The sequence below is a fragment of the Lissotriton helveticus genome, chromosome 1_1, assembly GCF_964261635.1.
Source record: "Lissotriton helveticus chromosome 1_1, aLisHel1.1, whole genome shotgun sequence".
NCBI classification, from domain to species: Eukaryota; Metazoa; Chordata; class Amphibia; order Caudata; family Salamandridae; genus Lissotriton; species Lissotriton helveticus.
Genome location: NC_136057.1, coordinates 659706246 through 659719137, shown reverse-complemented (window position 1 = coordinate 659719137; position 12892 = coordinate 659706246).

Here is a 12892-nt window from a genome sequence, read left to right as displayed (position 1 = left end):
ATCACCAAAGCCTGAGGATTGATGTAGAGTTTCTGAATTGCCTGTATAAAATCCTGCTTGAATCCTACCCGGGACATGGCCTGCCAGAGGATTGCCAGGAGACTCTGTCGAAGGCTTTCTCGGCGTCGAGTAGTATTAACGCCATCGTGTCTCCTGTCACCTGCCATGTTGAAATTTAGATATAACTTTATGAATAATTGATGAGATGCAATTAGCCAGCAGTTTAGAGTATATTTTGGAGTCTGCGTTTATTAAAGTGATGGGGCGATAGGAGCCCATCCGGTCCGGGGGTTTATTTTTCTTGGGGAATATGACAATTTTTGCCCTGGACCAAGAATTGGGGGGCTGTCCTCCTCTGAATAGGTGTAGGCATAGGTCTAACAGTATTTCCTGAAGCTGGTCTAGGAATACTTTATAAAATTCTAATGGAATAGCATCTAATCCAGTTGCCTTCCCACGGGGGAGATCTTTCACTGTTTTTACTATTTCATCTATGTCGGGGGGCACCTCTAAGCTTTCCTGATCTTCTGTGTTAAGTTTATTACAGGTATCTGATTCTAAATATTCGGCAATCTTCTCTTGGTCTATTTCTCCTTCTTCTGTATATAGAGCACTGTAAAAGCGCCAGAATGCTTCTCTAATCTTCCCTGGGTCAGATATCCTGCCTTCTGTAGGATCATGGATCTCCTGTATGACATTCTGTGAGGTCTGTTGTCTCATTTGGATGGCTAACTGCTGACCGACTGATTCACTAACTTCATATATTTTTTCGCGGTGTGCAGTAGCTTTTTTAACAGCTGTGATGGTATATACATTTGTAATTGCTGCTTTGGCTATTGCAATCTGAAGTTGAACATTAGTTATTTCTTCTGTGGTAAAGGAACCTCTTGTTACCCTTATAAGGTCTTCCTCCACCCCCTTTAACGTTTCTTGTAACAATCTTAATGATTCTGTTGCACATTTATTAGTCCTAAGTGAATATTGTATAGTTTCTCCCCTAATTCCTGCTTTTAGAGCATCCCAAACAAAATCTACAGTTGTGCTCCCGTTATTGACCGCTAAGAAATTAGAAATCCAGCTTCTCATATGGTTGCAATACTCGTTGTCAAGGAGCAGAGATCTCTCTAATGTCCAGACTTGTTGTGTCTGGATCAATGATGTTGTATCGACTGTAAATAGCAAAGGATTATGGTCCGAGAGGACACGGGGTAGCTTTTCTAATATAGACGAGGACTTCATTGAATTAGAGATTAAGAAGTAATCGAGCCTGGCATGTGTATGATGCGGATTTGAATAAAATGTGTAGCCTGGATCATTGGGGTTATGATTGGAAGTCTGCCACCCATTCACTAACCTGTGAGTGATACATAGCTGCTTAATAGTCCTAAAGACCTTGGGTTTTCGGCCGCGATAATGCCAGTCGCCTTTCATTGACCAGTCATGTGGAAGTTTATATTAAGATCCCCACAGATTATTACAGGTAGCGGCCAATTGGTGAGTTCATTGGAGACATGGTTGATTGCGAGGGGTCATCGCTATTATTCCCATAAATTGAGCAGATGGTCATTGGTGAAGATTGCCCTGCCTGAACTTCTGTAATCACCCACCTACCTAGTTTATCTGATTTTGTTCTGATAAAATTATTCCCTACCCCTTTAGCTAGAAGTGCTACCCCTCTAAGCCGAACACCCTGTGTAGTTGCGTCGATCATATTGTATACTAGTGATCTTAGAATATGTAATTGTGACCCTTCAATGTGAGTTTCCTGCAGGCAGACAATGTTGGCATCGATGTTCTGTAAGCCAACTGCCACCATTAGTCTCTTCTTGATATCGTTTAAACCACAAATGTTTAATGACAATATTTTTAATTTCCCCATCTATCTATCCGTTTTTGTGTTGATTGAACCTTCCCCCCCCTTTCCCTCCCCCCACCCGCCACCACCTTTGAAGGCTACCTGGCCCTGCCTGGACCAGGGGTGTGACATCCGCGTAAGCAGGCCCTGTGGACTGGGCTAGTTTGTTAATGTGAATTATATGCTTATCTAGTACAAATCGAACCACATTCTGGATAATCTAATAACAATTCAGACTTTATTTTGTAAACTAGATTTGTTCTCCAGCCTGTTCATCTATTCTAGTAATTCTCCACGCTTCCCCAAACTATACCTTCTGATTAGTACAAATTGGAATAATAATTCAGCTTATCTATTCCTTCTACAAGTCATTTTATATGATTTAAAATATTTCCCTGGGTTTAGTGACACGGTTCCTGAGATTTCTCGTAGATAATCCTCCGCCTGTACTTCACTATTAAAGCTTCTTGTTGAGCCTTTGAATATGATTTTCAGGCGTGCTGGATTTTGCAAAAATACTTTTGCACCAATTTTTTCAAAGGGTCCAAATAGTTGACGCATTTTCCATCTTCGCTCCACAGTAGAGTGAGCGAAGTCCGGTCTGGCAAAGAATTTGAACCCCTTGTATTCTCTTTGGGTGGTAGGTCTTGCAAGGTCATAAATTGATTCACGAAGAAATTGCCAAAGTAGACCAGCATTGCCCTGGGATATTGATGTTGCTTGTTAGAATGTTTTGATGGCATTAGGGCAAAGCGATAGGCCCGCTGTATCTCCCTTTCCATATCCCAGGCCTCCAACTCCGGAATTAGGTCTACTTTTGGCATAGTCCGTGTTATTACCGGGGTCTGAAGTCTCTTTGTTCATCATGTTTTGTTCCCTTTTGTGTTTCATCCTTTTTTTACCCCCACTCCTTTTTTTCCTGATGTTACATTCGCTGGGTAATCTTGAGTCATTGGAGCCAGAGATCTCCAGAGATACAGTACCCATTTGCGCACCTGGACTTGATTCCTTTGAGTCCCTATTTCATATAGATCTGATTCGGAATCTTCGTCTGAGAGTGAGTGATTAGCTGAATGTGATTCTTTACCAGCTGGAAGCGATCGCGTATTAAGAGTATAATTGCTCAGTTTTCTGATTCATCTTTTTTTATCAGATTGCTCTCTCTGATTAGATATCATTGCGTCCACTTCTATGGATGCTCTTATCTCTTTGCTCTTAATATTTGGGTCAGCATTCCGAGTTCCTTCGCCTAAGCCTATAGTATGATTTCCCTCCGAGTTAGTTTCAATTGGGGGCATACTTTGAACATCCTTACAGCTTTCACTCAGCTCTTTAGAGTTCTTGGTTTGCAATTGGTTCTGTTCCTTTACATTTGTTGGTGCGTCACTAGGGTAATCTTTGGGCTGGGGGCTGAATATATTAGATATTCTTGGCTGGGATGTTGCCGGTAAGACAGTATTTTTTGCAGTGGCTTTTACATTTTTATGGTCTGTAGCCTCTGTGCCTTTTTGGCCATTAACTCCAGTTTGGCGTTTTCCTCTGTTTCACCCCCTATTACCTTGTCGTCGCCAACCTCTTTCTCTTTCTCCTTTTCTTTTCTTTCTCTTTCTCTTTCTCCTTTCGCTTTGCTTTTTCCCTTTCCTTTTCCAGTTTTTTTTCTGTATTTTTGTCTTTAGCTTTTCCTTTTTCTTGAGATTCATTTCTTGTCAAATCTTTTTCCTTTGCTCTAGTTCCTTTAGTTTCCGGGCCTTTATGTCTGCTAGTTGTATGTGGAGCAGGTGCCCCTTCAATTTCGGTGTTCTCAAGATTTTGATGACGTCCTAGATTTACAGTGCCTTCCGAATATATCGCGTCTTCTAGGATCAGTGTCTACCCTTGTGAAAACACACCTTCTTCATCCCCCTTTTCCTTGTTAAGAGTCGTGTTGTTTAGTGCTGCTGTTTGCATTTTCTGCCCTTTTTGATCTTTCTGATCCTTTTGTATGCTGAGGCCTCCCCCCCCGTCCTCTCTGTCTCCTCTGGCGCCACTTTCCATACCTGTAGCCTGAGGGGGCGTCACAGTCACAGACCATATCTGATTATTTTCCGACGTCTGTAACCCCCACCGAGTTGGGAATTGTCCTTTTTGGGCTTTTCTCTTGCATCTGTAGGTACGTATTCTCAGCACTGCCCTGCAGTTCTTCTGACTCCTCTTATCTTTGCTTTTATTTTTCTTAAGACCAGTAAGACCAGTATTTTGCACACTCTGTGAGATATCAGAGATGAGGGGGTAAAGCTTACACACTTGAATTTTTGCAGCTGTCTCAAATATCGACACAGATAGTGTAATACCAATGTTAATCTTAGTCACTGTGTCAGATCCGATGTTCGGAACAGCTTCCAATCTTAATCCGTCTCTGAGCAGCATTCGCTTTTCACATTCGTTTTTCCCAGCTTTTTCCTCTCTCTCCCTCTCCCTCCCTCCCGCTCCCTCTCGCTCTACCTTCTGTATCACGTGCCCCCTGCGTCTCCCCGGCAACAGGAAACGCGGGACAAGCAGCACGCGTGAGATTTAAGGCCCCTGCTTTCGTGTCAGCAGATGACGCCAGGGAGCCAAGAGGAGAGGACGGGGGGAGAGATTTTCGGTGCCTCGATGAGAGAGCGGCAGTCTAGCGAGATGCTGTTTGAGCGCAATGCTGACAAAATTGTGGGTGAAAGAGGTGAGAAAGATGTGTGAAAGTCCAGGGCCTATAGATGGCCAATCTTCGAGAGCTAGTACCTGGGAATCGGGAGACTTCGGAGCGGTCCTTAGTGAGCCAAAGCCATAGAGCACAGAGCTAAGCAATGAATCGATGATATAGCCAAAGGCAAGTGGTAAATAGTAGATGTCAAATGTAGCGTGCAATCGATGATGGTATAATACAGTCAATACCGCCAGCCAGCTAAAGCAGATATAGCCAAAAGCCAAAAGCAAATCGTAAATAGTAAATGTCAAATGTCAAATGTAGCGTGCAATCGGAATGTATCCATCAAATATCCATCAAATACCGCCCTCCTTACCCGGTGCTGCGGTATATTGGTAGTGATGCGGTATCCCTCGGCATAGGGATCACTTCTTGGGATTCTCTTGGGGTGCTCTTAGCATACTGTATTTGGCATAGCAGAAGGTTGATAAAAGTTGATAAAGTCCAGCTCAGGGTGGCTCCTGAAGACGCAGGAATCTAGGGGTATATTATCAAGGGGTTTATCTCCGCTTTTTTGGCTTTAAAAGCCAAGAAAGCGGAGATAAAATTATCTCCCTATTACCAAGCTGTCGCTAACACCAGTTAGTGACAGCTAATAGGAGATAGCGACCATCTTGGGCCCCGCTTTGCATGTCAGTGATATTTATCACTAATGACATGCAAAGTGGGCGTGCCAAGATGTTAGCGACTGGAAACAGTCGCTAACATCGCTATCTCCTATTACCAACTTTTGGAGATATTCGCGCTAAGCGCGAATATCTCCAAAAGCTAACACCTGCCCTGAGCAGTTCTTCACCATGTTATCCAATGGGAGGTGGATAACATGGCTAAGAGCATTTGCTCGATAATGCATGAATATCGCTGACTTTTCAGCGATATTCATGCATTGCGGCCGTTTTTTATCGCATTTGCGATAAACCTTGCTAATAGCAAGGTTTATCTGCGATAAAAATCGCCGATGTGCGGCGATAATTTTTGTCTCTAAACAAGTTAGAGACAAAAATTATCGCTAGTTGTTGGTAATATACCCCCTAGATCACTCGGTTGAGGTGTAGAAAAGCATTTCTTGATAAGAATCGCCCAGTGTCACAGAGCACTGCTACTGCGACCGCTCACGGTGACGCCATCTTGCCTTCTGCTCAAACACCGTTCTACGGACGGATTGTGATCCGACCTCACTGCTGTAAAACTCCAGACGATGGTTTCCTAAAGACGAAGGAACTGTTGAGAGTCAGGTGCACTGGAAAGTAGAGTGATCAGGCAACCCCTGGTCTAGTCCAATTGAAATTGTGGGTTTTTTTGTTTTGATACATGGGGGGCTGGATCTTTAGTGGAAAAGGCTATCATTACTAGTGTTAGAATTTTAAGGCAGGATTTTTGTTCAAGCTTTTTGGAGGGAGAGATTTTGACTTTACGAAAGGAGAGGGCTGTGTTGCTGTTTTCCTTAATTAACTGGCTGGCTGTTGTTCTGCTGATCCTGACTCTTTAACTTTGCTCCTCATACCTTCGTGAGGGTGCCCCAGCTTACTATTCCGGCTAGAGAGTGGCTTTTAAGACCATTAGCATTTTGTGCTATAGTTGTTCCTAGATCCGTATGATATACTGAATTTACATTTATCTTATTTGCAAATGTTCTTTCTTGGCGCGCACTGCATCGCATTCGTTTTATTAATTAAATTGTTTACTTACCTGCAATTATCTATATGCCGGTTTTTAGCACCCTCCACCCTGCCCCTCCCCGTCCCCACCTCCCTGCACCACCGTAACTCCCTCCACAGGCAGTGGTTGACCACGATCAACTTGTTCCTTTTTTAGGCCACGAGTTGTTGGAAAATGCTGTGATATGATGAATAAAATGCACAGTATCCTGTCCCCATCTACAGACCCCAGAAGCAGGCAGGGTTCTGGCAGTAAACACAGACTCATAAGTAAATGTATCTAAGTTGGTTCCTTCTGCCATTTGAGATGCACTAGGGGTGATTTCCCGAGCTGGGGTGTCCTGCAGGCAGGATTTTATCTTATATGCTGCAGTATACAATGAGCGCCCCTCGCCCTATCCCCTCTCCTCTCCTCTCCTCTCTGCTGCTAACCCCTGAACAGAGCTTAAAGGACTCCATACAAATTCCTGGTTTTTGGTTTTGCACATCCCACACCACCCAGACCCCGAATGACAGTTGTATGGCATTGAAACTCTAGGGCACGGCTCCACACGGCACTCGGCACACACTCATGCAGGAACTATAAACATGAAAGTGGGCACAGTGCTGGAACATAGCGCAGTGCCTGTGTAAACAAAACGTGTGCCTGTGACGGTCCATGAGCAGGAGCCATAGTAAGGGAAAAAAAAGCAGGGGCCGTGCTAAAACATAAAGCGTGGTGCCCGTGGCACTCACAGCCCACATTCATGCAGGCGTTATAAACATGAATGCGGGTGCCATGGTGAAACAAACCACTTCGCCTGAGTATACAAATCTTGTGTGCATTGCTGTCCACGAAGCGCATGCCGTAATGATAAAAAAACATTAAAGTGAGTGACTTGCTAAAACATGAAGCTTGGCGCACACAGTAACCAAAATAAAATAAAACAAGTAGTTCCCAAATGAACAGTTCAACACTCACAAGAGTAAGTAAACTGTAGTTAGGCAGTGCTCCTGAGCTAAATAAGGAAGGGATGTATCCGGACACCAACCCATAAGCAGAAGTAAATCAATTGCAAGCAGCAGGCAGGATTACACTTCGCATAGCGATTACACCAGGTCTTACAGACAGCGCATGCAGTCTGCCTAGGCTCTATCTAAAAAAAAGGCTTTCCTACATGGCAAAAGCATTTTTCCCTGGCATGTTTCCTTGCCATGTGGCATTATAGAGTTCTTTTGCTGAAGAGATAGGCTGGAAGTGGCTTGTTAGGAAACATAGCTAATACCGAGGCCCTGTGTTTGATCAACGAACAGCTCTTGGTAATTTGGGTTAACCATGCATCTTTATCGGACAATCTAATCCCTAGATAATCAAATTCTTTTACTCTCTCCAAGTTGTTAGTTCACAAGTGGATGTTCTCCTTAATGTTCTTATGTTCGTTCTTGCCCATGAACTTTTTTTTCAGAGCTTTAATTTCCATCCCATGAAGCAAAAAAATGAGTAAGAATCTATTGATAAGATTTTGCAACCCAGCTGTAGGTTTGGAAATTAAGCTGGTGTCATCCACGGAGAATAAAACAGGTGCCTTATGCTTGGTTGAAAAGGAGAATCCTTACCGCAGTCCAAAAGGAAATCTATACAACTACTGGTAAACTAGAGAATGAGAGTCGTGCCACAACACAGCCCTAGCGGACTCCATTCTTAACATTATTTTTCTCAGTGAGTTAACAACTGAGTCCCCACTATTCCCAGGCTTAATTTCTATCTGGGAGGAGCTTTATAATATCAAGAAGGCTACTATGGGCACTCAAACTTGCCAGTACGTGCAATAAAGATTTATGAAGGCAACACAACGATTCACCCCACTGATATTGATGGTCTTCAACTTGATCTGCGGAAAAAAAGACTAGGTCCAGAGTGTCTGTTTGCAGTCTAAAGCCTGCTTTTAAATGAGTTTGATTATCATTAGCCACAATTGACTTTGATAACTTTGCAAGCACTTGCTTGCAAAAAATATTTAGCAGATTGTCCAAAAGGTTGATAGGGTGGTATTTGCTGGGAAGATTCCAACAGTCTTTCTTAAAGACAAGAATGGTCTTAGCTCCTTTCAAGGTCGAGAGGATAGGGGCTCAGATGATAACGCATTGGAAACAAAGGGGCATATTATCAAGCACGGCGTTAACATTATCGCCGCATTAAAGGCAGCGGCGATAATGGGGTTGATAATACGCCGTAGAGAATTCCCATAGAAGCTCATGTTCACACCAGAACATGGGCTTCTATAGGAATTCACAAGGTCTTATTATCATGCCTATTATAGCCGCTTTAGCAGCAGTTTTCTGCCGCTAAAGCGGCGATAATGTTAACACTGTTTATTTTATTTATTTATTTATTTGAGCAATTTTTAGAGCGCGCAAATACCCAAGGGTGTCTCGGCGCTATAGTTGCAGAACTTCCTGTGGATCGGGGAGTATTCAGGCTGGGAACAACCAAGTTTTAAATTTTTTCCTGAAATTGAGCAGTGTCGGCGCAGTTTTAATGTGGAGGGGGAGCGTGTTCCACAACTTGGCTGTAGCGACAGAGAAACGTTTGTCTCCCCAGTTAGCTCTTCGTGTTCGAGGGACTCTTAGTAAGTGGGCTGTGGATGAGCGTAAGGTTCTAAGGTGTTCGAGTGGCCGGAAGGCTTGTCTTAAGAATAGAGGGCCATGGTTGTGGATAGCTTTGTATGCTATGCATAGAGCCTTGAATTTGATCCGGCTTCTCACCGGCAACCAGTGAAGCTGTTTGATGTAAGGGGACATAGATGCAAACCTGGGGATGGATAGCAGTGTCCTGGCTGCCGCGTTTTGCACTGTCTGCAGCTTGTTGAGGACCTTTTGTTTTGCGTTTAGTAGGAGGGCGTTGCAAAAGTCTGTTTTAGAAAAGACTAGTGTGCTGACTAAGGTTTTGCCTGCTGATGGAGGGAGATAAGGGATTCGTTTTTTAATCTTTTTTAGGGTGTAGAAAGAAGAGGAGACCACCGAATTAGCATGTTGCTGGAAGGACATCTTGTTATCGAAGATGACACCCAGGTTTCGTACCTTGATCACTGGTTCGGGAGGTTGTCCCATCTGAGATGGCCACCATTGCGGGGACCAAGTAGGTTGCAGCCTCCCGAATGTCATCACTTCTGTTTTATCAGAATTCAATTTTAGACAATTGGATGACATCCAGGAGCTTATTGCCTTCATTCCGTTTTGGAAATTGGCTGCTACAGAAGTGCCGTCATTGTATACAGACAACACCAGTTGGGTGTCGTCAGCATATGTAGTGAGTGAGATTCCGTGGGATTTTATGACCCTCGCCAAGTCCGACACATATATGTTGAAGAGTGTCGGGCTTAGCGAGGATCCCTGCGGTACTCCACAAGGTAAGGAAAAAGTCTGAGAGATGTAGTTGCCTATCTTCACTGTTTGTGGGCGGTTAGACAGACATGAAGCAAGAAGATCTTTAGCCTTGTCTTTTATTCCTATGGCCGCGACACGGTCGATCAAGGTGACATGATCGACCGTGTCGAATGCTGCGGAGAGATCTAGGAGTATCAGAATCGCTGAGCCTCCGTTGTCCATAGTGGACCTTATCTCATCCGCTGCTTTTAGGAGCGCAGTCTCTGTTCCGTGGCCCTGTCGAAACCCAAACTGGGTGTCATCCAGCAGATTGTTGTTATGTATGTAAGTTGACAACTGGATGTTCATGATTTTTTCAAAAATCTTGGCAGGGAACGGGAGACATGCGATGGGCCTGTAGCTAGCGGGGAGGAGGGGATCTAGGGTAGTTTTTTTTAAAAGAGGTTTAATAGTAGCTTCCTTCCAGACAGAAGGGAAGATGCCCGTTTTAAACATTGCATTACAGATGGTAGATAATGACGGGGCAATAGCTTCAGAGATAAGATTACAAATGCCCGGAGGGCAAGGATCCAAAGGTGAATCCGATTTGGTTCGGGCTATTAAGGGTTGGATGAGTTCTTGCGTGGTGGCTTCAAAAATTGAAAAAGCTGGGTTAATTTCGGCGGTAGATTGCGGAGTGGAAGTGAGTGATGAGTCCGGGGAGAAAGTGTTGAAGATAGCTCTAACTTTATCTTCAAAGAAATTGGCCAAGGCATCTGAAAGAGCCTGTGATCCTTCTGGGCGAGGTGCAAGGGGGTTGGATAGGTAGCTGACCACCTGAAACAGTTTGCCTGTATTGTTTTTGGCCTGATTGATTTGGTTGGTGTAGTAAGTGGATTTCTCTACTGTTATAAGTTTTTTGTAGTTTGATAGAGCATTTTTGTATGTAATCTTTTCGCAGGGATTGAAATGGCGACGCCACTGCCTTTCTAGATTCCTGCAGTTTTGTCTCTGTAGTCGGAGAGATTCGGTGAACCAAGGAGCGGAAGGGAGTTTTCTAGTTCTGTGAGAAATTTTGCTAGGTGCTAGCTTGTTACAGGCTGTTTTTAGTTTGTTCAGGTAATTAGCGGAGGCTACTACGGGATCTTGTTCATTTGGCAATGGGCTGTCTCGCATTATCTGTGTGAGAAGGTCCAGATTAATGTTTTTCCAATCTCTAAATTTCGTAGGTGTAAACGGTGTAGACGGGGGATTGTTAGAGTTGGTTGGAATAGAAAAACATAAGGCCGCGTGATCTGTCCAAACTAGAGGGACAACCTTAGTGATGGCAATCTTTGAGTTACTAGTAAAGAGTCCGTCCAGTGTGTGTCCCGCTCTATGTGTGGGCTGTTTGACAATTTGTAGAAGACCAGCTGCCTCAAGGTCATTAATTAGAGTTACCGTATCAGGATCGTCTGAGGCTTCAAGGTGGAAATTAAAGTCACCCAAGATGGTGAAGTGGGGTGATCCTGCTGAAACCTCAATGATGTTGATAATATGCCCCAAAGTTATTATAGGGGACTAATAAGATAGGATTAGAGTGGAAGACATCAGCAGGAATCTCGTCCAACCCAGTAGCCTTTCCCTGGCTTTGCAGCATGACAGCTACTTCTGTGTCAGTAAGTGAAACGTGATTGCAGGCAAAGCAGGGCTTGGCAACAGGTCATTTTTAGGTATTGTGAAAGACGAGTCTGCCAGCGGCATATGTGGGAATGAATGAAGAAATTCTAACTTTAAGTGGGTGGAGAGAGATATATCATTGGAGGTGGCCTTTCCCATTAGTTTACAGCAGCAGCACGATCAAGTTCCATCTCGTGAAGCAACTCATGAATAGGCCAACATCAGGTAGGTCAGTAAAGATCTCATTCTCGTCTCCCCTTGCCAACCATGCCGCCTCTGTCATGCTGGTTTATGGGCTTATAGCTCTTGAGAAGTTACAATGTTGCCCTTTTGGGGCATGTGGTACTATACTTTTTGAGAGGAGCAACAATAGGCTAAATTTGAGCAGTATTTATAGTCGGAGGTGCTGGCCCCAATTTGGACAACTGGGCTTTTTTAGCCCTCAGCCGCTAATGTATGGGGCAAAGGCTTGCATCTAAAATGGCTGTCATTTTGACACATAAAGACTCTTCAAAAGTGGTCAGACCCAAGGAATTGCATCCAGTAGATCCACGTTCTATGGGCACGTGGACCAGCTGCTTACCTTTAGATCTGGTTGAAGGTGGCTGCTTCCTTCTTTTTACTGGAGGACCTATGTCAGGTGGAAGAATTGGGTAGGATTCTGTAACAGAGCAAGAGGTATGACATGTTGATTGCTGATAAAGGTGCTTCCCCCGCAGGTAGTGGTGTACAGAGCGGACATGGGCAGCAAGACAATCAAATGACTCAGCTGTAAGCGAGAGATGCCTTTCTGACAATTCCATCTCTTTGCTAATCATGCCCACTACATGCTTTAACAGCCCGTCTATTTTCATACCTTTGTTTTGGGCAGATGAATTAGCTCCAAGTTTGCATTTCCCCATTTCTACAGCTGCCATACTGATTTAAGAGAACCTTGAGCAAAAGGTAGAAGAAACCCACACGTGCCCTGGCTGCTCATTTTGTAGTGACAATACATATCTCCCACTGCAACTCCATGATGCCAGCGCGAGCATTTACAATAGATGTAATGATTCACGAAAAATTGATTAGAGCTCCTCATGAATAAAAGAAATAACAGAGCACTTACTCACCTCCACTTGGGAATTACAACCTCTACCACTACCTTCACCTACAGGTTTAGGTATGTTGGAGACATGATGTTGGGAAGGAACTGACCACTTGAGCTGCTCTTAATCAAGGATTACAATGAGGGAGCTTGCTCTGGCTAGGCCGCTGTCCACCTGTTGGATCCAGATTAGCTATAACTCTCTCAACACAGAAAAATCTACCAAACAAACCAGCAGTCGAACAGCAGCAAAATTGCAGTAGCTAGGACAGCTAGTCCATCTTGTACTGAGCTGGGTTCCCTGAAGTCCTCTGCAGACCTCAAAATTGCCAAAAACATCATGAAACACCACACAGGTGTGCCCCTGGGCCGCCCTGCCATGCACTCCTATCCCCGGCTATCCCAGGATAAAGCACAGGGACTATGTGTTATCATCCACTGAGCTGTTTAAACCAAAGGGCTTTCGTCCGTTCTGAGAGCCTGGCAGGACGTCTAATACATTTTTTCAAAAAAAGTTACCTGGCCACCAATTTCAGTACTGCTAATTAATACTGCAGATTCGAAAT